This window comes from Rhinolophus sinicus, chromosome 9 (assembly GCF_057876585.1).
Source record: "Rhinolophus sinicus isolate RSI-liver-muscle chromosome 9, RSI-T2T, whole genome shotgun sequence".
Classification (NCBI taxonomy): domain Eukaryota; kingdom Metazoa; phylum Chordata; class Mammalia; order Chiroptera; family Rhinolophidae; genus Rhinolophus; species Rhinolophus sinicus.
Window position 1 is genome coordinate 12,721,995 of NC_142509.1, and position 27,196 is coordinate 12,749,190.

Sequence of the window (27,196 nt, forward strand, 5' to 3'; positions counted from 1 at the left end):
GGGATGTAACCAGGGAGTGAAAATAAGAGACTTAGTAGACAGACTCAATAATACCCTGCAACAAACTTGTAGGTATTGAGAGAAAATAATTGATAAAAGTCCCCAGGTTCTGGCTTGGGCAATTATGCAGAAACCATGAAATGTAATATAAAGAGAGGAGCTGATTTTATTGGGGTAGTGAGTGAAGGGCATCACTGAGGTTTTAAAATAAGGGTGTTGAGTTTATAGAAACTATGAGTCATGAAGACATTCACGAAGATGTTGGATAAGTCTGAAGCTGAAAGGAGAGGTATAAGTTGCATAGGCAGGTGGGGAATAGGAGAAGATGGAATTGAGGCTTTGGGAAAATCCCTGAAGGGGAAAGTGAGAAATTTACTATACAATAGTAAAGAAAGGAAAGCAAAGCAAGCTTAGGCCTAAGTGTTGCTAACAATGGCTGTCCCTTCTGATGGACACATTCTAATAACAGAGGCTTTCAGAAAGTAAAAGATACTTCAGTTAGGCTGGGAGACAGGATTAAGTTTCTGATTATGAATGAAGAGTCATGTGACGAGAGCTAGACTCAGGTCTAGACAAGCTGGTTGGTTTGGGTTAAGACTCTGGCCTCAGAGGAAACTGAACAGATGGACAGTAAACCAAGACAGAAGTACAGGATAGGCCAAAAAGATACGGGTTGATTGTATACATAAACCGTGGGCCTCAAGCAATAAAATTACCCTAGAGCCATCTGCTGATTGGCTGGAGAGTATTCCTTACTGATAATCTGAAAACTGGGTAGAGTGAAATCTCTAAGTAGAGGGCTTCAAGACAAATAGCTAATGGGTCTAAGAAGGCAGAGCCACCCAGCCAAACCACCTGGAATCTGAGGTTAAATCTTTATCACAGTTGCTTTTTTTCAGTTAAGTGCTCCATCCCTTTACGGCTTACACTTGTTATTTAGACTTTGTAATTTAGTGACATGGGTACCTGTGTGTCTTTTATGTACCTTGTAAAACTGCCAAACCTTTAAAGGGTGCCAGCTCAAGATTCATCTTGAATGAATTTATATCTAAAAACCCTGGGAAGATTCAATCACACTTTTGGGGGGCTACAAATATATATTTTCCATTACTTTATTATCAAATATACTTTCCTAAAGTGCAATTATTTATTTACGTGTCATGCTGTATTTTTGTTGATATCCCCCAGTACCTTGGGTATAGTAAGAAATCTATTGATTTCTTAGTTGTTTAAAATGAAAATGATGATGACCTCTTAATCTATGTTTTGATTTTACATCTTTGTCACTGAGATCATTTCTTAATCACAGATCTGTTGTTTTTTTCTTAAATTTAGCCTTTTAAATTTTAAATTCTGTTAGTCAAAGGCATACACATGCGTAGAAACACAATTTTGTTTGTTTAACAATGAAGCACATTCTGCCTCTATGAGGTTGGCATGTTCTTGTTTTAATAAGCTGCCTCATAACCATCATCCTAATCCTATTTGACTGGGTGCATTTTGGGGATGGAAAACATATTTAAGCTGCAAGTCTCAAATTATATTTGGCAGACTATAACATGTTTCCCCTGCCTCAGTACTGAACTGTACCAACAACAACAGCAACAAAATCTGATCAAATTTCTAAAACAATGTAAGGGTTTAAAAAATAATGTAGAAGTGGTCCCAGCTTGAGCCTGAGCAATAACCCCCAATGGGACTCAGACATGTCTGGGTGTGACTGGTAAATGAGTGGAGAAAGTAGCATATCTAGTTGAATAAGTCGAATTGCATGTGGAAAAGGAGCCTATCTAAAGAAACATAGGTGTGAAATGTCCAGAACTGATTGTCAAAGTTCCCTGGGCCAGCATCAGTGGCTCCTATTTGAGCTCTGTGCAAGATAAAGTGCAGCTGAGCTACAAGATATTCAAGCTGTTTGCACAATGCCATAAACGGTTGGGAGGCTCTAGAGCACAACCAGTTCTGCCTTGATGCTCTGATGACAAAATATAGGATAGGAGCTTTTACCCACATTTGTGCAAAATCCAGCATAGCTTTGAGAGCTCCACTCTGGCATGGAGAGGGTGTGCAGAATTTCTGACATGGATATAGACACTCCATTGGAGGCACAGCTAAAGGGGCAAGAGTGTGGCACTCTGAACTGGCTTTTCAGGAAGCAGACAATGAAGAGGATACTGGGGCAAGGGAGGAAGAATCTCACTAATACCTTGTAGTTATTGTAGCCCAAGGGACAGTTTGCAAGCAAAGGTGATAACCCTTCAAGTCACTCCAAGGAACAGCTAGATTCGATTTTGAAGACTTTCAAAGATTTTTGTGGAAGCAGGTGAGAGTTGGTATTTGTGAAGTTATTACTATTGATTCTGGACTAACGTAATTATAGTTGGCAAATACTGTGGAAATATGCATTAAATTATTTCATGTAGATGCATTTAGATTTTACTGTATCAACAAATAAGTGATAAGTTAGTTTTCTCCCTCATCTACAAGTCTTTTTTTCACTTATATGTTTTATTTTTCCAAAAACATTATTTTTCCTTCACTAGATGTTCTTAAGTTGGTATTTGGAGACATTTATCCATTTATTCAATAATCACGTTTCAAGAGTCTATAGATTTAATGGGTAATTTGCAGGATTCTAGATCTGGCAAATATGGGCTTGAATTCTTGTTCTTACTAATTGGGTGGCCACCATCTAGTTTTTTAAACTCTCTGTGCCTCAGATTCCTCATGAGTAAAATGGGAATAACACACACACACACGCATGCATGCATGAATATATACATACATACCTTATTAAGTTGTTGCAAAAATACACATAAAATACTTATTCCAGTGTCTGACGTATAGTAAGCGCTCATTAATGTTAGCTTTAATGACCACCCTCAACATTATTAACTATTACATGCATAACATCATGCTATGCCTTGTGAAGAAAACAGAGAAAAATATACCCCATAGTCCTTGTCAAAGAGTTCTAGGCCTCTTTTTGCCCGAGTGTCTTTTCTCCAGAAGCATCATGTGTTATTGAAAGATGGCCTTCTATCTGTGATTCCTGCCTTCAGGTCAGTCCACTCTCTTTGGCTTTTGTCAATGAAGAGCAGTGAGTCCCCTTTGCTAGTCTCTTTTGTTCAGTGAAGTCGTGAATATCTGGCATTGCACATTTGCCTCACACGGTTTTATTTCCTCTCATTAATGTGTGTCCTTGATTCCAGTGTAAAAATGCTGATAGAGATGGAGAAAGGAAAAGCCTAGTAAGAGTGACAGGTCTGTGCTTTCTCCTCTGCAAATCACTAGTCCTTTGCTGTGGTGGACGTTTTCCCCTCCTATCATATTCTCAAGAGTTCCCACCTGGGACACGTTTAGGAGTGGACATCATTTTGGTTTTAGAGAAAAGATAAGCATGAATTATTTTTTAATTTCAATCATGAAGGAGACAGTCAAAATCAAAAGGGAGCAGTGAATAAATAGAATAGGACAGAGCACATCTAACAGGATGGGTAAAATCACTATGACAGATAATAATATGTGTTGGTGAGAATATAAAGCAATTAGAATCCTCATATATGGCTGGTGAGGACGTAAAATGGTGCACTCCCTTTAGAAAAGTCAGGAGACTCCTCAAAGGATTAAACATAGAATGACCATATGACTCAGCAATCCCACTCTTAGGTACATACTCAAGAGAAATGAAAACATATGCCTGCACGAAAACTTATGCACAAATGTTTATAGCAGCATTATTCATAACAGACAAAAGTGTAAACTCTTCACATGTCCATGACCTGATGAATGAATAAGTAAAATGTGGAATAGTCATACAATGCAATACTATTCAGGAATAAAAATAAATTACGTACTGATACACGCTACAACATAGATGAACGTTGAAAACAGCTAAATGTAAGAAGCCAGTCAAAAATGACCACATATTTTATGATTCCATTTAAATGCAATGTCTAGAATATGCAAGTCAGTAGAGATAGAAAATAGATTTGGTGGTTGCCTGCTGCAGCAGTAGAGGGAGTTGGGGAGAAATCAGGAGTGACTGATAATCGGTATGGGATTTCTTTGTGGTGTGATGAAATGTTCTAAAATTCATTGTGGTGATGGTTGTAAAATTCTGTGACTATACTAAAAACCACTGAATTATAAACTTTAAGTGGGCGAATTGTATGGTATGTAAATTAAATCGCAGTAAAGCTGCAATTAAAAATACTAGATTGACACAATACTAGATTGACACCACACTAATCCATACAGACTTTAAAAAATAACCATAAGATATCAAAAGGTTGCCCCTAGAAGAAAGGGGACATTTTGTATTACAAATGCAAACATGAAATATTTCTTTAAAAAATAAAAAAAGTAAGTAGAATAATAAGGAAACTGCAATTTCAAACTACATTTTTCAAAACGCACTTTGTTTTGTTCACGGAAGTTTCTCATCAAATATAGTGTAATTGTCGTCTTTATTGAAGTATTTTTATTTCTAGCACAGTAGTGTATTCGGACAGGAGAGTGCTTTGTGAAATTGAGGAGACTGGGAAAAGCAACCCTCAAGTGGCCTGGAGGGAAAACATGGAGTCTCTTATTATACTACTCAAAGGCCTTTTATATCCTGTAGAGGTGACAGAGCCACCCAGGGATGAGAAGGATGACACAGTACAAAGGAATTACATAAAACTGAAACAGAGCTTTTCTCTAGAAGAATGTTCAACTTCCAACATTAGCTAATTCATCTTCTTAGTTTCCCTGTGACAAGAAACTGAAGTAAGAGGTGGAGAGTGAACTAACTAGTCACCTAGTGAAAGTTGCCATCAAGAGTAGAGGCCAGGCCAATTGAGCAGCAAGTCCTGGGCTCCATCGCTTGGACCATCACTGATTGCAGCTGTGGTCTGAGAGCATTCAGGGGTTAGCTGAATGATGCAGGAGCAACAGGGTACCACGTTGTCCAACAAGTCTTCATGGCAGACTTAAATCTGCTTTGTAACCAGGTGAATCTGTTCCCTTCCACACAAACAGCATGGGAACTGAAGGAACCAAATGGAAGGTGCTATAATTCTGTGCAGAGGAAAGAGAAAGGGTGAAAAATGGAGGAAGTGAGCACTGAGTTTGCATTCTTTACCTCTGGAAATACTCCCGAGTGCAAAGGCAAATCCAGGTGCTTTAATGTACGAGTATGTTATCTTGCTCTGTGCTCAAAAAATCCATGTGCTATATCTTATGTTGATTTTGCAGATTTGGAAACTCAATTGAAGAGAGGTGAAATGATTTCCCAGGATTACACATAAGAAGGTGACACAGTCACTGGACTTGAGTTGTGGCTTCTGATTCACATTCTCTTTTTCTTCATAACTGCTGTTTCTAATAATGTCATGGAGTATCACAAAACATCTTTTAATTTTCTCTAAGTGTTCTATTATTTCATCAGATTCTTTATTCCAATTTACAGTAATTACTTCCTTTCCTGAATTCCTAAGCTCTCATTACATTTATTTAAATAATTTGATATTTAACTTGTGTTTTGTCTTTCCAATGAAATATAAGTACCCAGGGCGGGAGTTATGCCCAAGATGCCATGCTGTCTTTCAAAATAGCATGGGCACATATTAATTTATAAAATTTATAATAAGCGTCCAAATATACATTTGTTGAATCAAGGAATTCCTTCAGACACTTATCTTGTTTCCTATTGTCCCTTTTCTCATTTTGAGTCACCTTCATGTGTCAAACATTATGCTTAACTTAATTCATACATTATCTCACTTAGATATAGTTATTATCTGTATTTTATGGTTAAGGAAACTCAGGGACAAAGCCATAGGATACACACACACACACACACACACACACACACACTTGGGGTGCCAAAAAATGTACACAAGTGGACACTTTGGTCAACGTTGCTCAGGCAGTAGTTTGCCGTAATCAGAAGTGTCTGAACACTGATGGTAACCAGTGTGTCTGAGCACTTCTTGTAAATGCAGAAGTCAAACGTGACTTGTATTTATCTTTTGTTATTGGTATATATTAAGTATACAATTTTAATACGGTTTTCTTTTCTTAAAATGTGTATTTTTTGCTATATATATCATATATATGATATAAAGTATAGCAGTACAGCATAGGGAATATAGTCAATGGTATTATAACAGCTATATACGATGTCAGAGGGGTAGAAGAGTTAGACTTGGGGGAGTTATCACTTTGGGAGGGGTGTAAATGTCTAATCATTATGTTGTTGCGTACACCTGAAACTAATATAAAAAGATAAAATTAAAAAAAAAAGACATAGTGTTTATTTTCACAAGGTCACAGAGCTTTAGCCATCAGCATCTTGATCCTGGAGCCCAGCCTCGTAATTACTACTGTGTTTTGCCTCAAGACCACCCATCAATGTGGTAATGTCCCTAAATTTGAAACTAAGAGCTCTGGCGTCTTGGTTGCTAGCATCATCATTAGATCCCCCTCCCCCCTCACACACAAGGGGAAATCAACTAGTCAAAAAGCTCTTCATCTCCTCCCAACTAGTTCCCTCCACCTGGACTAACATGGTATTCCTCAGGGTTACTTTCTACCCTGACATACACACTATGAGTAAAAAAGCTGGAGCATCAAACTCCAACATTAACACCATAAATACTTCATCTAATCACCCTACTAAATCATGAGAATGAGTCCTCAGAATGCTCTCTTTCTCTCCATCCCCCTCTGCCTCTCCTGAGGCTTTCATTTGAGACTTTCCCTCCCAACTAAAACCAGATATGTAAGGATGGCATTATATTTCTTCACAGCTAATAGCTAGACTATGAAATCATTCAGCAAGCAGCTCCCAAGCCATGTGAATCAGTCGTAACAAATTTCCTTCATTTTTATAACCCTGAAGATGGAAGAAGGGCCAGGAGGTGGATGAAGGAGAGGGATATTGCCAGGTATTGTTAACGTTTCCCTGGGTAGTTGAAGTGAGAGCAGCCCAGGTCAGATTAGCAGCAAGATCCTCTTGGAAAGGCTGGGACGTAACAGGGGCCTGGTAGATCCATATTGGATTGATTATGAAGCAGGAAGTGAAATCTGACATGGCTGACACTTAACACCCTCACCACATCCTGTCTCCTAGACGATGAGAATAAAGATATTGTATTTTCAGTGGCACTGACATTTTTATACCTTTTAACAAAAGGGGAAACAACTTTTTGGGACTGAGTAAAAGAATAAGGAAGCAGAGAATGCCTTCACAGCCTTTGGAAAGATAGGGGATTTGAGTAGGAAGTTGTAAAAGGAAGGAAACATCAAATCCTATATTTTGGGCGAATAAAGCAAACAAATTTGCCTCAGCCTGGGCAAGAAATAGTTTGGGTGGGGAAAAAAAATGAAATAGCAATTCAAAACAAAGAAATTCAATATTCATTACCTGAAATAGTTGAGATTTTTCAATGTTTTCATTCCCAATATATTGAACAAATTCTAGAACTGAAAATATTCTCAAAATTGCATTAACTTTTTAAGGCTACTTGAGGATCCATGGAATTAAAGCACAACTGTGAATGTCTAGATTAATAGCATATCTTGACTTGATAAACAGATGACAACTTATAATAATACAGTCTGGGAATTTGAACCAGTCCCTGGAAATCATACCCGTCAGCAATCCCTGCCCTACCTCTAAGAGCTTTTCTTCTAAATATCTGATAGCAAACACGAAACTATTTCTGACCATTGCTAGGAAAGAGAGCTCTGTTTTCCTCAGTAACCTGTTTGCATGAATAAACAGAAGGAAATTATTCTTTTTGTTATTCTAAACTTAAATCTCTCTTGCCATAATTTATGACTATTTCTTCATATTCCACATTGGGTGAAAGTGCAGAAGAGCCAGCCCACTCTCTCCAGATTTCATGATGAGATGTATAGTTGGCATTAGTAGATGATGTCCATTCTACTGGCAGAGGGGTGGATGGGCAGAGTGTTTTCTACAAAAGGGGACCAGAGCCTCAAACATGATGGGGCCGAGAAAATCAATGGGTGGCTACCAAGGGTGGCAGCACAGGAAATACCATCAATGATCATGACAACAACAATAATAGTTATAATAACATCTGACACCACAACAGCATTTTATAATTTTTGGAGTATTTTCACGTAAATCTCATTTGGTAGCCATTAAAATTTTTACTTTAAAATACGTTTAACACATGTACAACTCTAACCTCACCATCACAAAAGACCCTTAAAATTTCCAGAGAGTAAGTCGAAATTTCTTATAAACTTGAGTCTCCAATATCGTTTTTTTAAAAATGAATTTCACTCTTCTCTTCTTCAAAGCATGCTATTCTTACTTCAGTTCTTTTCTGTGCACTTTTTTGCCTTCATGTGATTCCCAGGAAAGTGATTATTTTTCTTCTTTTCATTTTCATTTGATAAAATCCCACAATTCTCTTTGTAACTATTGTTTTCCTGCTTTACATCCCATACCACCAATAAACCTGCTCACAACTCCCTCATGTGTGTGTGCGCACGTGCGAGCACACACACACACACACACACACACACACACACACACACCCCAAACAAACGAAAACCAAAAACAGAAACAAAGGGAAGGACAATCTCTTGATTAACTGAATCAAAAGTCACTTAATGGTAGATTCACACAGTCAAAAATTAGGATGGATCCTACTTCCCCTCACATACTATTCTTAGAAAAGTACCTTTTTTTTTGCTGCCATGGTTACTTCCACCACTCCTGCACACCTACACACTTATGCATGAATGTGTGGGAACTCCCTTCTAAGTTCATCTTACTATGCTACTGAAACATAGCATTGCTCCCCAGTTGTTGATGGAAAATATTGGTATGTATTATTTAAGAAAACTGACATTAAGAACTTGATCAATCTTACTTTCTAGTTGAGTCAACTCGTACATTTTGGAAAGGTCATAGGACTTGGAATCAAAAAGACAAAAAGATTTCGGTCAAAAAGAGCTACTCTTAACTGTGGGGCCTTGTGTAAGACACCTGGTCCTCCTTGGGCAGCTGTCTGCTCACCTGCTGAAAGCACATGCTGTTATACGTATTATCTTTCTCATGGTGATATAAAAAAAATAATGGGATTGTGGATAAAAATGCTTCATAAACTCTACGGTTCTATGCAGGTATGAGGTTATTGATAACAATTTTCAAAACCCCACATTTTAGTTTACGGTGGCAGTATACCACCGTGATCAGATATACAGATTCTGCAGGCAAAATGTCTGGGTTTGTATCCAGGTTTTGCTACTTTATAGTTGTTTGACCTTCAGCAAGTTATCACCTATCTGTTCTATATGTCAGTTTCTTCATAACAGCACCTACCTTAGAGGGTTGTTGTGATTCTATTAATAGTTAATGTATACAAATAGCAGGTACTTTATAAACTCACCTGATATTTATTATTATTGATTTCATTATTACTTTTTTTCCACAATTTTATTTTTAACTTCTTTTTCTGCAAAGTGTACACTAAGGATCTATATTGGTCTGTTTTCAATATCTATCTCTTTAGTGCAGCTGGAATTTCTTTCAGCTTGCACCTTTCTTGTCTGCATTTTATTTTATTGATTCATACCTTGCTTTTGGGATAGTTTTCCTTATTTGCATTACTACTGCCTCTCTTCTATCAGTGTGAATGTGATGTTATCTTTGGAAGACCAGATTATGGTCAACTTGCACGTCATTTATTTCTTTTGCTTCTTCAATTCCTTATTCGTAAGAACATTCTAATAGGAAAGCTTCAGCAACAACATAAAAATGGCTCTATGAAGTTTTACTCATTGGTTCATCTGATATTCTCTTTTAACCTTGGCTCATGGAATTCTACTGGTTTTATAACATCTTCTATGAAACACTGTATTTTTACATTGTCTTAGAGGAAAACTATCATAATTGGTTGATCAATCAGATCTTTATAAATATGTAACCCTTGGTTTCTTGTATTGAGTGTATTCTACATTTTCTCTGAAGTTCAGGGAAAAAAGAAATGAAAAGAAAAGAAAAGAAAAGAAAAGAAAAAAGAAAGAAAGAAAGAAAAGCTTTCTCACTGCAACTTACAAGGCTTATTGATGTTTGTTTCACAGTATTACCTTTCTGCTTCTTTCAAAAAATGTTACGTACATCTCCTTTCCTCCTTCATGCTAATTGTTTGCAACTTTCTCCCACTTGCTATTAGCAGCCAGAGGTAAACCCGGTCTCCTGTCTTTTGTAACAGAAGAGGCTCTGCGGTAAGGCTTTGTCCACCCTGGACAACTTCTCTTCTCCAGAATTTTCTCCTTACTGCTTACTTTTTAAGCTGTCCATGGCTGCTGTTCCATTATTTTATCCTTACTTCTTTGATTAAAAGCCACACTTTGTTCAGTTGTTCTTTACCTTGATTTTTTTTTCTCTTCACTTAAAGGAGTTCTACACAAAAGCTCTGTGTCATTTCTCCTTCGGCACTCTCTTAGCCTGGCTGTCCTGTCTCTAAAGCCCATCGTTACCACGCTTTTCTCGCTCACTCTGAGAGGGCTGGTGTAGGGGCTTTGATTCTTGCTTAAACTCTTCATCACTCATCGCTTTGATCCTGTCTTTGCAAATCTCTTCCTTTTGGTCTTTGCTGCTATTTTTGCTCAAATTCCTTCACATTTTCTTTTTCTTTTTTTTTTTCTATTCAAGAATTCTATTAAATGATTCCATAGCTGACAATATCTATTTTCTTAAAGCTGGTGACTTTATTCTTTCCGTTGAAAGACTTCTCTCTCCCTTCCTTCCTTCCTTCCTTCCTTCCTTCCTTCCTTCCTTCCTTCCTTCCTTCCTCCTTTGCTCCCTCCCTCCCTTCCTTTACTTCCTTCTTCTTCTTCTTCTTCTTCTTCTTCTTCTTCTTCTTCTTCTTCTTCTTCTTCTTCTTCTTCTTCTTCTTCTTCTTCTTCTTCTTCTTCTCTCTTTCATTTTTCTTTCTAATGTTCATTATTCTCTGAGATTTTTGGAAGTGATGCAGGGAATTCCTCATTTCTCTTACAGCTTAAATTTGTTCCTGTTTAAACAGGGATTTGTTCACCCTCCATGTACTTCTGTCAATCTGTCTGCGTCTGAGAAATTTAATTTGCCTTTACCAAAGCATAATTAAAACTGGTACGATTCACTTAGTGCTCCTTACACTCATCCCCGCTGGCCATAAATCCATTCTAGCCCATTTCTCTGCTTTCCTTGGTCAGCATATGTCACTGTTAGGTCATTTTCACAAGTAGCTCATTCCCATCAGTTGTTTTAGGAATCCTCTGTCAATACCAGTCTTCTTGCTGTGTGTAGGATTTATTATAAGCATAATGATAACTATTATCAGTACTACTGTTCAGGTAAAAGTATTATTTTATGAGAATTTCCTGTGTTGGGCACTGTATTTGGTATTTTCTCATATTAACTCTTTTTGTAAGCTGTAAAATTATCTTTTGAGGCGGGTAAAGAAAAAAAGCACAACATAGCCAGATAGCTTTATAGACTTTTCATAGACATGATACCACTATCCCAACTATGGAATTGGGTTTGGGGAGAAATAAAGTATGTAGTGTGCATTATTAGAATGCCTAAGGCAAGGACTGACTGGGACCATCCCTAGATGTACTAGCAGATGATTATGGTCCTAGCAGCCACGGACCTGAGTTCTTGTGTCAAAGACTGACAGAGAACTTTACTCAGTTAGAGGTTTCATAATTTATGAGATATTGGGAATTTCAAGAAAAAGCAAAATCTTTTTTTAAAATTAAAGTTTATTGGGGGTGACAATTGTTAGTAAAGTTACGTAGATTTCAGGTGTACAATTCTGTATTACATCATTGTGGGGACAGAGCCAGGAGTGCAGTTTCCAGGCTCTCTCCCTCACATAGAAAGGTGCTGGCTCAGGTAGTAAATGGCCATCAACTGTGATTGGATGGCCATCAGCTGTGGCTAGTTGGCCGTCAGCTGTAACCAGTGAGCCATTGGCCACTAATATAATAGCCGAAGCTACGCTAGCAGCAAATGGGGGGGCTAGCAAGCAGATGGGGGCTGGCTGGCAAGCGCAGATTGCAGTTAGCAAGTGAGGCTGGTTGGCAGAGAGAAGTGGATGGCAGGTTGCGGATAGTGTGGCTCCTGCTTCCTGTGTCTCCAACCCAGCTGCCAGTGAGACCGTAGTGGTATGACTCCCTTATCTATGGCTCCGTGGGTGTTCCTTTTTGGCCTCGCCATATCCTGTGTTCTTATGTGGGGAACAGGACCAGAGACGCCGCATGCCACCCCGCGTGACAATCATCTATAAATTCCATTGTGTGTTCACCACCCAGAGACAGTTCTCCTTCCATCACCATACATTTGATCCCTTTACCCTCAAAACTAATATTATAACAAAGAGTAAGTGGATCGTATCTTTATTATAATAAAGACAACAATAATTTTATGCCTACTTGGATCAGGCCCAGTGAAAACTACTTTAAATATATTTCCTCCTACAATCCTCATAATTACCCTATTAAATATTCTTAGTTTCATTTTGTAAGCAAGGAAACTGAGGTTTAAAGAGTTTAAGCAAATACATAAATCAATTTATATTCACCCAGTTATTTAGTGAACAGAAAAAAATTCTATCTAAATCTGGTGATGGTCTTTTAACTACCATACGGAAGGCTGGTCCTTCTGCCTGCAGCGCCTGTCAAATCCTGGTATTTAATGTATTAAAGTTATCAGGAAAAGTAGAAAACATTAAATGGAAAAATGAAAGATTTGTCTGTTCTTCCATGTTTTTCTACAGCAAACACTGCATATTAGCCATCTTTCCCTGCGTATATTTCATTTTCAATAGTTTGACCTTTCGTTTGTTTCACTGTCATATCATCATTATTTTAATCTTGTATAGCACCATGTGTATAGGGCACCAAGTTCTAATAAAGGGACATTCAGAATAAAACATTTGTCTTCTAGCTCAACATTTCCCAAGATTCGTGGGACTATAACAGCTTGTTGTTTATTTATTGCACAACACACCCCTTCCCAAAGCAGTAATGTTAATTTTTGTTTGTCAAATAAAAGATAATAGTGATTACAAAATTAATTCTATTTCAAGAAAGTCATTATACTCTTAGGATATTGAAGACAACACATAAAATTAGATTTTCTGCTAACACAGTGCCTGGTAGCTAGTAAGTAAATGTTATTTACTATCATCATTATCTCTGGTAAAATAAATCAAGACAAACATATAGCCACAACTGTGCACGAATGAGATACATGAACCAAAAATGCATAACAAGAACATTAAGAGACTTCTGATCTAGCGATCGTGGCACGAAACACACACACACACACACACACACACACACACACACACACACAATACATATTATTTTAGCCTTTACAATGTTCTAATAGGATAGCTGCAGCAACTTACAGATAGGGAAACCGAGAAAAGGTTAAGTGAGTTCCTCAAGCACGTGGGACAAACAGTCCACAGTTTTCATCGCCAAATTAGGATGTTTCCAAAATTCAGCTTCACATCTGTGAGGGTGAAGCACATTATCAGCACTAATTACCACAATAAACTGAGGGAAATACACTTCAGAACAATAAATTATTATGCTTGGATAGCAACGAACAATTAATTATTGCCAAAGTAATAAATTTGTAATATTTGTGTCTTGTTTGACTAGAGTTTTGCTTATGTGGTTAGCTGTGACAGTGTGAATTTCAGATCTCCTGTGGTGGAAAGCATCCTTGAGTGACCACTCTATCTGCTGATTTCTGGACTTCCCACTGCGTTTCCACATGCTTCTCTCAGCCAATGACCCAACAGGACCGGTACTCAGGCCGACCCATTCTTATGGGCTGTGGGGCTCTTCATAAGTGCTACATCTGCATCAGGGTCTGAAAGTTCTCCCTAACTTCTTCTGCTCCCTCCCCAATAAATGTCTCATACCCAATCCCAATTTGATATCAGCTTCTTAATGGAGCTGAAATAATGAGACTTGTATCCCTGCTCTTTCTCCTCACATCCCCCCTTTTAATTAATTGATTGGTTCATCCTTCATGATTGAATGAATGTTTCCCTTTTGGTGTGGGATCTTCAAAATGTACCTGCAGATCGTATAGCTAGAACTGGTAGTGAACTGGTTGGGAATACAATATAAATATAGGCTTTCTCAAACTTGTTTACTTACTTCAGAGAATATTAATGTAAAATCAGAAGTCAGGGTAATCTGTAGTTAAATCAATATACAAAGCTGCAGAGTGAATCTCTGTAGGTTTGCAGCCCATATTAGCATTTTAAAGGCTTTCAGAAGATCTTTAATTGGGCAAAACAAAAGCAAAAACTGTTTAATTTTATTTATATATTTAATTTTATCATTTACAGGTTATTTATTTTTTATTTTCTCAAAGAGGGATATTTTCCATCTGTGTATCTAGTAACATTCTGTATTCCCCTTCCACCACTTCCAGCCCCAGGAATTTTACGCATCCTCAGCTGCAGTATGTTTTGCCATAATCTGCTTCTAACTACCTGTGACCTTGTGACTGAGGAGCTTAAGGTTAGAAATAGTCTCAGTAGAAAGGAAAACTCTTGGCTCTTGGTGGACTACTTTTTTTCTTGTATTCAAAATAATTATAATTTAAAGACTATAAAATTATAATTTAAAGACTACAACTTAAATGTATCCTGATACATATTGTTTTTCCAGAAATTGCTGTACCATAACTTTGTGTGTTGTGTTTGTGTGAGTAAAATGTGACTAGTATTACATGTTGCATTTTACTGCATATTTACATTACATACTATCAGCTGAAAATTGTGTTCATCCATAACAAAATTAAAGCCCATAAAGGTGAATTTTACACAAAACACTTTCTCCCTCATCAAAATTAAAATCTTCTAAAGATAGTACCGTGTTCCCCCCAAAATAAGAACTAGCCAATCAGCTCTAATGCGTTTTTTGAAGCAAAAATTAATATAAGACCCAGTCTTATTTTACTATAAGACCACATCTTTAGTATAATACAGTAGTACCTCGGTTTTCAAACATCTCTGTTGATGAACATTTCGGTTTACGTATGCCGTAAGCCTAGAAGTAAATGCTTCGGTTTTCTAACACACCTCGGAAGTCTAACATGTCATGCAGCTTCCACTGAGTGCAAGATCCTGAGGCATAGCTGTCAGCTGTTTTCGAACATTTCAGAACTCAACTGGTCTTCCGGAATGGATTACGTTCGAACACTGAGGTACCACTGTCATGTGGGGATTCATGAGGGGTCTCTGGTCCTGCTCCCCACATAGGAATGCAGGATATGGTGAGGCCAAAAAGGAACACCCACGGAGCCCAGCACCTTTCCACATGAGGCGGAGAGCCTGGAAACTGCACTCCTGGCTCTGTCCCCACTCTCCACCCCTACAGGGTCTCACCTCACAATCTACGCGACAAGCGTCTTTCGCGAGGGGCCCTGTGCGAGGAGCCTGGAGGTGAATGCAATATCCTGGACACAGCCAGGCTCTCAGTGCACAGCCAGGGCTTCTCAGGGCACGACCAGTCCTTCTGGGCACAGCCAGACTGCCTGGGCTTCTTCGGGTACCACCAGTCTCCCCGGGCACAGCCAGGACCTCTCAGGGCACTTCCACCCTCTCTGGGCACAGCCAGACTTCCTGCACACTGTCAGGGCCCCTTAGGGTACTGCCACTCTTTCTGGGCATAGCCAGACTTCCTGGGCTCAGCCAGGGTTCTCAGGGTATTGCCAGTCTTTCTGGGCACAGCCAGTCTTCCTGAGCATAGCTAGGGTTCTCAGGGCACAGCCAGGGTTTCTCACATATTCTCGACGGCAGCCAGTTGGGACACAAAAGCAAACATCCTCCAGTTCCACTACATGGTGGTACGTTCCCAAGCAAACAGTCAAGTGGTCCATTAAATTAGACATGGAGCCCATTCCCTATAGTCTATAGTTATTCGCCAGGGCTGTGTGTTAGCCTCACAACGTGTGCCCTCTCCGTAGGGCGAGGGCTCCAAGTCCTCCCCAACCTGGGGGTGAGGGCCTCAGCAAGCACTTCCCAGGCCACAGGGCTGCAACGACCTTCGCTTTCTCCGGCCTATGCTGGTTGGGGAACCATCCACGTCCTCCCACCCCTCCATGGGGGTCCAGCTCTCCAGCAGCTGCTCCTGCTGGTCTTCCTGAGACTGAGTGTTCATACACACAAACTGCTCCATCGCCCTTCTGAGAGTTTTGGCCAGCACCGTACCCTACTCGCTGCTCCATTTGTCATGGTGGGACTCATGCGGGGTCTCTAGTCCCACTCCCCACAAAGGAACGCAGGATATGGTGAGGCCAAAAGGGAACACCCACGGAGCCCAGTACCTTTCCACGTGAGGCCAAGAGCCTGGAAACTGTACTCCTGGCTCTGTCCCCACAACCACTGTATAATATAATATAATATAATATAATATAATATAATATAATATAATATAATATAATATAATATAATATAATATAATATAATATAATATAATATAATATAATATAATATTGGGTCTTATATTAATTTTTGCCCCAAAAGACGCATTAGAGCTGATTGTCTGGTTAGATCTTATTTTTGGGGAAACGCGGTAATACCCAAGACATAGATTTATGCTGAAAATAACTTTATCACACCATGTTTCACAGAAAGGGAAAGGGAAAAACAAGGAGGTTAAGTGACTTAGCAAATATTACTTAGCCATGTGGGTGGAGTGAGTAGGGATTTGAACCCAGGTGGTTCCACTGCAGGCAATTACCTTCCAAAGGCTTGAGAATCAGTTCAATAGCAAGATTCTAAACAGTTCTGAGATTGGAGGTTAAAAGACAAGGCAGCTTTAGTTTCAAATTCTAACAGAAGAGATTTTCAATATGAAACTCTACCTAAACAAACTATCAGATGTGGTGATAGACTATTTCAGATACGTTGGGACTTAAAAATTAACTTATTATCACCTTTTTTCAGGAAGTTAGAATATTTTTTGAAAATAAAGTACACAAGGGATCAGGAAGAGGATATTGCATCTAGAAAAAAGGATATTCATACAGGTGATCATTAAAAGGCATATCAGGAAGGTAGCTGTCTGTGTAGGAAACCTATGAAGAAAAGCGCACAGGCTAAAATGGGAGCATAGGGATGGATGTCTCTGGGAGTTCACCAGGAAAAAAAAAATGATGTACTTGAATATGTGGAAAATAATATTGATAGGCCTGAGGCAGAGACATTGCAGCTCTTGGAAAAATATCAATTTGTTCATAAAAAATTAAATAAATGAAAAATTGTGGGAACAATTAACTCCAAAAATAACAATAACAACAGAGTGTTTATAAGAAAGTAGGGGCACATAAGTAAACAATATTGTTACTCATAAGAATGTAAATCTAATGATTTAATGAAAGTTGTGATATAACTATGTTAGAAATCTGTGAGGAGGTGAATCGTGGATGGTAATGGTGTGGAAAAGCTAAATACTTATGTCTAGTGGCAAGTTGTCGAAACATAATGCTTAAAATTAAAAAATAATACTCAAGACTTGTAGAATCAACAGGCTATTTGGAAATAAGGAAGCAGCAATTACGTGAAATAAGTAGAAAAGTTAACAGTAGTTGATTTGGGGGTAAATAGATCTGAGGAATGGTTTGGGGTGTTAAGACTTTTAGAATTATTTGAAAATATAAACAATTCACAGTTATTACTGTTAAATTATGTAAAAATTGTAAATAAAAATATTTTTACTATATGTTTCCCAGTTTGTAAAGGAAGACTCTGGAGCAGGAACAGAGCCAGGCAGAACAGAGAAAGTTGTTTCCTCTGAGCACAAAAGTGGTTCTTTAATATTTTTGCCTACGAGGTATTATTAAGGTTGGGGTAGACAGACTCTAGAGGAAGGAATGTGACACATGATTTTAAAACATTAGTTGTCAGTCCTCAGGTCATGAGCCATGAAGAGAAGGTCACCAAAGGTTGTAAGTTTTTTGCCTGTTCCCATCAGAGCAGGCACAGGCTTACGTTCATTGAGTTCCACCTCTGCTCTGAACATGGGGAGGGCTGCCTGCCTCTCAGTCTACTCCATCCTGCCTCCCCTCCCCTCCCCAAAAGAGGAGTTGCTAATTGAGTTGGACTATGGGCATTGACTGGACCCATTAATCATGCATGTGACAGGCATTCTATCTCTTGCATCTCTTCTGGGTGATTGCATGAGCCAACTATGGGCCTGACTATTGAGGGCAGCTTTGGTGCTCTGTTGCTCTCTCTCTTCAACACATAGATACAGTCCATCAATTTGAGTGCCACATCTTGTGATTTCCTTCTTTCATGAAGCTGATCAGAAGGAGTGAGGTCCACGATTTGGATTTTGGCTTTGCGGTGGCTAGATGCCAGACTTAAGACTTAGCCCAATTTGGACATTAGCTCAAGCCATGTGTGCCAGACAAGCTTCTTAAGACAGCCCTGTGTTGAGGTTTGAGCCTTCAGCCACCTTACAATAAAGCGATACTCTATTTCTTTCTTTTTTTTAAATTTTATTTTATTAAATTTATTGGGGTGACAATTGTTAGTAAAATTACATAGATTTCAGGTGTACAATTCTGTATTACATTATCTATAAATCCCATTGTGTGTTCATCACCCAGAGTCAGTTCTCCTTCCATCACCATACATTCAATCCCCCTTACCCTCATCTCCCACCCCCCACCCCCCACCCCCCTTACCCTCTGGCAACCACTAAACTATTGTCTGTGTCTATGATATAGGAACATTTGTGACAACATGGTTGGATCTTGAGAGAGTAATGTTGAGCGAAATAAGTCAGACAGAAAAAGCAGAGAACCATGTGATTTCACTGATATGTGGTATATAAACCAAAAACAACAAAAGAACAAGACAAACAAATGAGAAACAGAAACTCATAGACGCGATACTCTATTTCTTATTTGGCTACTGATCCTTTCATGTCTATCATTTGGGAACCCTATTGGCGGTAGGGGAGTACATGGTTTGCAAAGAAAGATTCAGGTATTCCTGGATCCCAGATTCTAAGAACCATTAAAAAAAAAATCAAAAAAACTGAAACATCTAAAGCTACTTACCTTACTTCTAACAGGGACCATGAAGAACAAATAATCACACTTATTTTATGCAAGACCTTGGTTTTATGTACAAATGTAAGAAGCCAAAAGTACATTGTTTATAGTCTTCTCTCACAAATCCTATACAATAGACCGAGTTTGCTATTCGTTTGAGACCCAGGGATGTTCATAAAAGACCTGTCAAGCTGCTGTGGAAGTCTCAGTTGTCTATTGAAATCTCCATATTTCCATGTGCTTTAATAATAATAAAATTTCTACTGATAAATAAGAGATAAAAGAATGTGCAAATTAAAATCAAAAGAATTAAAATATAAGACTTATGTTAGGAAAGAATTAATAAATATTTGGAAAAGGCCCAGTATTCTAGTTACTGGCGTTAGTCTAATAGGTATGGTTTTTGTAACCCAGATCATTTCATCTTAAAAATGAGGATTGTATTCTCTGCATTCAGATGGGGGAGCTCTAGTCTTATGCAAATTAATCATCACTTAAATTAAGTCAATGAAACACTATCACAGGATTATTTTCACATAGGAACTCAATTTCTGTGAAATAAGTGTTATATATGGATTTGTACAGCATTTGGATGGAAGTATTTATCATAATTTCCCTAATTCTCAGAAAATTAAATTTCAAGCATTCCTGGGTCGCAGATTTCTGGGTCCCATAAAATAACTGTAATTGTTTGTTCTTTATGGCCCCTGTTGGAGTGAAGATAAGTAATATGTAGGTTTAGATGGGTTTTTTAATGGTAAGAAAATCCAATTTTTCACTTAAACATTAGTTTCCTCAATAATTCCCTCACAAGAAATTGGAAATCCCAAATTTATTTCTCACTAATTTCAATTTTTAATTTGGAAAGTGGGTCCAATTCCAAGCAGTGCTCCATGGAAATAGACATGGGGTGGGCTTGTTGGGAACGTTTCTAGTACTAAGTCCCCAATTTCTCTGCCATTAAATTATCTGAGTAATTTTTTTTTTTCTCTTTAAAGCTCCTATTACTTACCCAACTTCATTTTTTTTAAGCCCAAACATTTTGCAGCAAGGAAGTCATTCAAATGTGTTGAAATATTAGTCTCCCAGTGAAGACTCTTAAAACAACATATTATTTCAACACTCCCTGTTTCAAGGACCAGTTGTTTCAACATTCCCTGACAGCTAACCCTTTCTTCTTCATGTTGTCTGAAGACTTACATTTCCATCCATTCAGAAGGTAAAGACAGGCCATGGTGAAGGCAAGGTTGGTGCTGGCATGTGAGGATCAGTGATCTTAGTTGGACAATATCCAGTTCATTCTTTCTATTTATGGTTTCATTACCTTTGTTTCTTTCTTTCTTCATACTGTTATTATTCTAGAAAAAAAGTTAACATTTATTAAAATAAAAATCCACATGGAAGGTCTAATTATACTGACTTAGATAAAAATCTCAACTATCAACTATCACCTTTTTTTTTCTCTCCTCAGGTAGTAAGAAAGTGATTGTTTTATCATAAAAAATACCTTATTCAGAGTGTGGCACACCTTCAAGAATCAGAATTTCATCTTTCAACTCTTGGATTTTATGAGTTTTACTCGTTGATTCCTCACAGTAAGTGCCACTAATGATTTTCATTTTGCTTTAACTTTATTACAGTAATATAGTTAAGTAAGATAAACAAATATTACGAAAATGTGTCAGTCACTATTCCAGACACTGTGGAGGAGATGCAGGTCAATGAATGGCAATGCCTGTCATACTAGATCTACCAGGGAAAATTGACATACACATTAATAATTAATACATGACCCACTGTCATAAGCTCTGTACAAATGTACCAATAAAGTACCAGGGGACTGTGGAGGGAGAAGGGATGGATTTAACAATTTCTAGTATACATGTGAAAGAGACATATCAATACAGCATTCTACAAAATTCACCTTCATAAAATCCTCTCACATGTTTCACCTACTTGTTCTTACAAAAACAACCCATTTGAGGCTCATCTTAAGCCCTTCATCACCCCACACACTCAACTTTCTAAAAATTATTGTCTAGCCTTTGAAATTGATTTCATAAGCCCTCTTTCCCCAGCTACCCACTCACCCTCTCGATGGCCTCCTTGCAACCCAGTAAGAGGGCGTTGACTATGTGGTTAACAGAGTGTAGGTTAGGCCAGGAAGCCTTGTGTGAAAGAGTAGTTGTTGGTGGCTTGGCTTCAAGAGCAGAAGCCTTGCCAAAGATGGCTTTGCTGCTGGCTTTGGAAATGATGGATGGTGGCCACAAAGCTGGTTTCCCCACAGGACATAAAAAAGTTCATGAAAAATGACATTATTGCACATGGAGATTATCTGGCAGCCCCCTCCAAGCTCACACACAGAGCGTACACCCTGCTTTGGCCAGTGCATATTTAACATCATTTCTACTGACCACAGATTTTGAAGCTCTATGTGCCCTTATAATTGCACTTTAAAGAGTTTCCCTGAACAGAATAGTCTGAGACGTTGAAAATTTTCCACAACAAATCATATGTGCCACACCTTCCACTGTAAACCACAGATTTGGCCACAGCATTCATTTACTCATTGTTTTGTATTTACAAAGTCCTTGCTCACCCTGGGGTTCAACATTGAGAAAGAAAAGAGTTCATTCCTAGTTGAATTCCCAGAATACCTTTGAAACTTTCCTTGTGTTTTCTTCATCTCTTTCCCTCTATAAAAAAATAAAAATAAAAAAGGAACAATATCTTTCCACAGTTTCATAGAAGTTTTGTGTAATAAATGTAAAATAAACCAAGAAATGAAAAGATAGGACACAGAACAAAATTTCCACTACATTCTACTCTGTTCATACAACCAAGAAAAATACATAAATCTGACTTGCACGTAGAATAGAAGAAGCAGGTATTAGCGATTAGAAAGTAAATTGGTGGTCTTTTGGACCAACTTCGGTACAATTCACCAAACATTTGTGGAACACCAGGCCCTCGACTAAATACTTGCAATTCAAAGATGTGTAAGATGTGGTCCCCAACCTCAACTTTCTAACTGAATATGGAGACAGGAGAAAGTCAACAATCACTCACAGTGTGGTGGGGCAAGTGTTGAAACAGCTGGGATACCCAATTACACTGGGAATACAGGGGCAGTACACAGAGGCAGAACTGAGCTCTGCTGCACAGGGAAGACTGGACAGACAGAGGGGAAAATAAAATATTTGAAGTAGGTATTTACAGATAAGTATAACATCCCTCTCAATCTACACATGGGGGAAAAATGAGACCCAGAAAGATGTACTTACTTACCTAGGGGCCCACAGGTAACAAGAGAGGGTCCCTCTAGTCAGATAAGAATAAAGAGGGGGGGAGGACTAGCGGATAAGCAGCTGAGTGAGTTTGCCAGACTAGAAATATAGAATGTATCCGGGATACATAAGGCAAGAGTTCAATGCTTTTTAACAACAACATCAATAGATACTCCTAGGATCCTTCAAAACCTTACCCCAAGAAGGTAGAAAAGGTGTAAGCAGGTGGCCGGGACTCTTCCAACTAAACTCTGTAGGATGATATATATTTAAAATTTAAGTATTTGTATTTGTAAGAAGACATATTGATTATTATTCATACTTTGTCTTGGTTCCTGTTTAAAGAATCCTAGTCCATGAAATAACATTTTAGGGATCCACAGAATTATTCAAGGCATTATGGACCATCATTTATTTAATGATACTTCTGTTGATTAACTACATGAACTATACTCTGCTAAGTCTGGCAAGAGAACACAGTTTGAGCTCTTAAGTTACAGCTTAGTATTGGAATTAAGTCCTCAGCACAAATAAACAAAATAAAATGGACATGGTAAAATAGGTCATTTGAAGTCTAAGGAAGAACTTTGATATTTTTCCCCCTGGAAAAGCTTTCATTCTTGGTATTCACTGACCTCCTTCTCCCTTATTTGCCTTACTTCGTTCCTGACTGTTCATTTTGGTCTCATGTGCTCTCTTTTTGCCTACAGCATTGTCATGCTACAGTTTCTACTCTTGCTCTCCCCACAAGTTCTCGCAGCTCCATCAGCAATGCTTCCAATGCCTTCCAGAATTTCCGTTCCCAGATGGCTGTCCATCAGCTTCCAGTGTACCATCTACATCCTGGAGAAAGCCCAAACTCATCCCATCTGAAAACACACTGTCATTTTTTCCTGCATATTTCTCTTGTTAAATGATGTTGCCATCCTACCTGGGCCAGAGATATGGACAGCATCCCTGACTTCTCTCTCTCCTTCACCATGCACATCCAGGTGAGCTGCATCTGATGTCTACAGTCTACATTCTTATCTTCTCTATGGCTCAGACTAGATTCATCGGTTGCAAAGAAAAGAAACTCAATGAAGATGGATTACATAAGGAGAGTTTGTTGTAAAATCATGCCAGACAATTGCACAGGCACCCAAAGGGATGACAGAACTCAGACGGCTGTGATGAGAATTGTGGCTGGAACTGGAGAACTGGAAACTCAAGAACTGAAGATTCTCTCTCTCTCTCTCTCTCTCTCTCTCTCTCTCTCTCTCTCTCTCTCTCTCTCTCTCCCCCTCTCTCTCACTCTCTCTCACTCAAAATCCCCATGATTTCGTTCATCTCCTTCATTCAAAATCACCTATTCTATGAAGCTTTCCCTGAGTCCACATATGTTGATAACTGGTACTTCATCTGTGTGACTACAACACTTGGTTGGGGTGACTCTTGATCAATACTACACACTGTGTATATCACAGTGACTCTCAATATCTGCGTACATATCTGGCTTATTCACCATCATTTCTGAGGACTGTGAGCTCCTTGAGGGCTTGAATGTGTGCTGTACATCTTTGTATTCCACAGAACTTATGATAGTGTGTGGCACATAGTGAGCGCCATATGATAGTGTGTGGCACATAGTGAGCGCCAATAAATGCTTGCTACGTGGTGCCTGTCTCCACCTTCAAAGTGCACACACTTGTTGTAAACCAGGTACAGACTTCATCATCTCTGGATTATTGCAATCATCTGCAGCTCGTCTCTGGCTTCTGCCATCTCCCTTTAATTGGTCCTCCCTGTTTCCCTTGTGCCCACGTGCAATATGTTTCTCACAGAATGGTTGCAGTGACTATTGTGAAACAGAAGTCAGACCATGCCATGGCTCTACTCAAAACCTTGCAGCAGCTTCTCACCTTACCCAGATTGCAAGCCTATCCTTACACAGGCACATGAGGCCCTACAGGACCTGACCCTGCACAGCCTCTTCCACCTCAGCTCCTAACATTCTCCCCTCACCTACTGAGCTGTGGCCACAGCAGCCCCCCGACTCTTCCTCCATCACGTCCTACCAGGAGGTGCTCTGTCTACTCTTTGCCTGGATCTCTTATTTCAGATATCTTCATGGCTGCTCCTTTACCTCCTGCAGATCTAATCTCAAACACGAGCTTATCAAAGAAACTGCCACCCCAAACTCTCTATAAAATGTCAACTCTATTCCCCACTCAAGCACCTCCCCTTCCTTCCCCTGATTTGGTCTTTTGTGTAGTATTTTACCATGAACATTTGTTATATATTTTATATTAGCTTTATATTGTGTCTCATACTACTTACTATCTGTTTCTTAGAGACTTTTTAAATCTTTCATTCACTGCTGTATCCCCAACACCTAAAATAGTGCTTGACAATTAGTAGGCACTGATCAATGTTTTCTGAATGAGTGTGTAAATAAATGAAAACATATTTATAGTTATTTTCCCATTTACTCCTGACAGTTCTAACTAATTCTTGTGGCTTTCTCCTTCTGCTATTGTAACTCTACTGTTTGTTGCCAAATTGGCAACAGGTCCTCTGTTTTCTTGGAATCAACCTTTGCTTTAATATTTAAATTAAAATGATGTGCATTTCTAGTCTAGAAAAGCAAGAAAACATCCTATGGGGATAAATGGGAATCAGAGGTATCAATGAGAATTCATGGTTTTTAAACTATGTATATGTATATGTACATGCTCATGTGTGTACACATATGTGTACATGCATGAATGTATGTGTATGTGTGTGTGTACATCTTTGTGCATCTGCCTGTGTATACCAATATTTCCTAGCACAGTTTTAAGGGTCCAGAAGTAAAGACATCCCAGGATCAATGAATGTGCCTACTGTCCAAGTCTTGGTCTCTAGTATTAAAAGAAAACAATGTTCTGAGGAATAGCTTATAGAGTAGGTGCAAGATGAGAACACTGTGTGTCAGAAAATAAGGAAGTACTTAAAAATATAATGAGAACATGTCAGAAAGACACAGGAGCCAGTCTGAAAGGGCTCCTATTGGCCAAATCTGTGACACTTTAAGCATCAAAATGATGAAGCACAGTAATGAACTATAAACTATTGAAACAATAGGCCTTGATAAGTCCAAACGGATAATAAATAGTTAAATAAATAATAACTAGGAAGGAGGGGGGATTCTGATTACAGCAGAATGGTGGGTGCTTACTAGTAAATATGCAGGGAAGGCAAGAGACAGAAAATCATTATTTGCAACCATCACAGTAAAGATTGGATCAGGCAAGAATCATTAATGTGTGCTATATCATGGGGGAAATTTTGAGAAAGAGGAGAACACCCACATGATTTTAAGTGTCTCCCTACACACTGATTACTATTGAAGGGGAACACGTAGTAATTACACAGTGGAGAAATCATGCACATTGAGCAGGTGATCAAAATTAACATTCCCACTGAGGGACAGTTGGATATTATATGTCTCACATGTGATACTTAAGAAGGTTTCAATATCACCTATGTTGTATTCTGGGTGAAGATGCATGATCTGAATGTATGCACTGGGGAGACATAGACAACTGAAAATAAGGAGAATTCTATTTTTTTAAGGGGTAAGTGGTATTCTTTAAAAATACCAATACTATTAAAAAACAAAGAAGGCTGTGGAGATGTTTTAGATTAAATAAGGCTAAAGAAATATAAATAGTAAATTTAACAATTCACCTAAACTGGATTCTGTACTGGAAGAGAAACGGTGCTATTCAGGACCTCACTGAGTCACTTGACAGAATGAAAATATAGATAGTCAATTAAAGTACCACACAGATGTTAAATTTACTGAAGTTGGTAAATATATTGTGATTATGTGAAAGAATATCCCTATTCTTAGGAAATGCACACTTAACTATTTATTTAAAGGTAAAGAGCCATGATGAACATGTTTTACCCTCAAAAGTTACAGAAAAAAACACACAAAAAAAATCTATGTGAGAGTATATACAGATAGATATATGGAGCAAATGATACAGCAAATAGCGTCCAATTTTAATAAGAGGTCAATCTGGGGAAAAGGTATATGGGTGTTTTTGTACTATCCTTATTCTTCAATTTTCAGGAAGCTTGAAATCATTTCCAAATGAAAGTTACTTTACATGCACTGCCACGTAGTAGGGAAGTTTATCTGCCCAGCATTTCTGCAGACCCCTAGAAGAGTCCATCCATACGCTCCACTGCCTAGTTCTCTGCTATTAACTTGTTCTGGGACTTGCGGCTTCCACTTCCCTCGGTCTCATGTGGGATGGCACACGTAGCACTAGCAGGGCAGTAGGTGTGCAGGAGACCCTTGCTGAGGGTGGGGTGAGGAAGGGCAGTCACATGAGAGTATGACAAATATTTCAAAATTACTTATGAGACACCCCTGTTTTTCCATTTTCTTGGCTCTCTGAATCCATGGGTACAGTTCTCTCCGGTTCTGTTCTTAGGCCCCTGGCCTCCCTCCGTGGGGTTCTACACTTCTCGTCTCCCAGACTCTTTCTGATTTGTGGTCCTCTTCACACATTTGCTGCTGACCTTGCTCACGTGGAAATACTGAGCTTCTCTCTGTCTCATCCTCATTCATGTCGTAGAACCCAGCGTGGGCCACCTTCCTGGAACAGAAGCCTCATCAAAGTGTAACAAAAGCATGATCGACCCCACAGATGGAATAGTCCACTCCTTAAGAAGACAGGAATGGCTACAACCAGAGTTTTGGTATAAAATACCACTTTTTTCCTTCCCCTGTTACATTACCCTTACGCTGCTATAGCGGCTG

At 38.7% G+C, this 27,196-nt stretch overlaps 1 long non-coding RNA gene across 1 annotated transcript; it reads left to right on the forward strand.

Moving 5' to 3' along the window:
• Positions 1-20,580: 20,580 nt before the first annotated feature.
• On the forward strand, positions 20,581-24,856 carry LOC141569220 (uncharacterized). The gene is made up of 2 exons (XR_012492704.2): positions 20,581-20,706; positions 23,109-24,856. It is a non-coding gene; the product is annotated as an uncharacterized LOC141569220 (long non-coding RNA).
• The last annotated feature ends 2,340 nt before the right edge of the window (positions 24,857-27,196 follow it).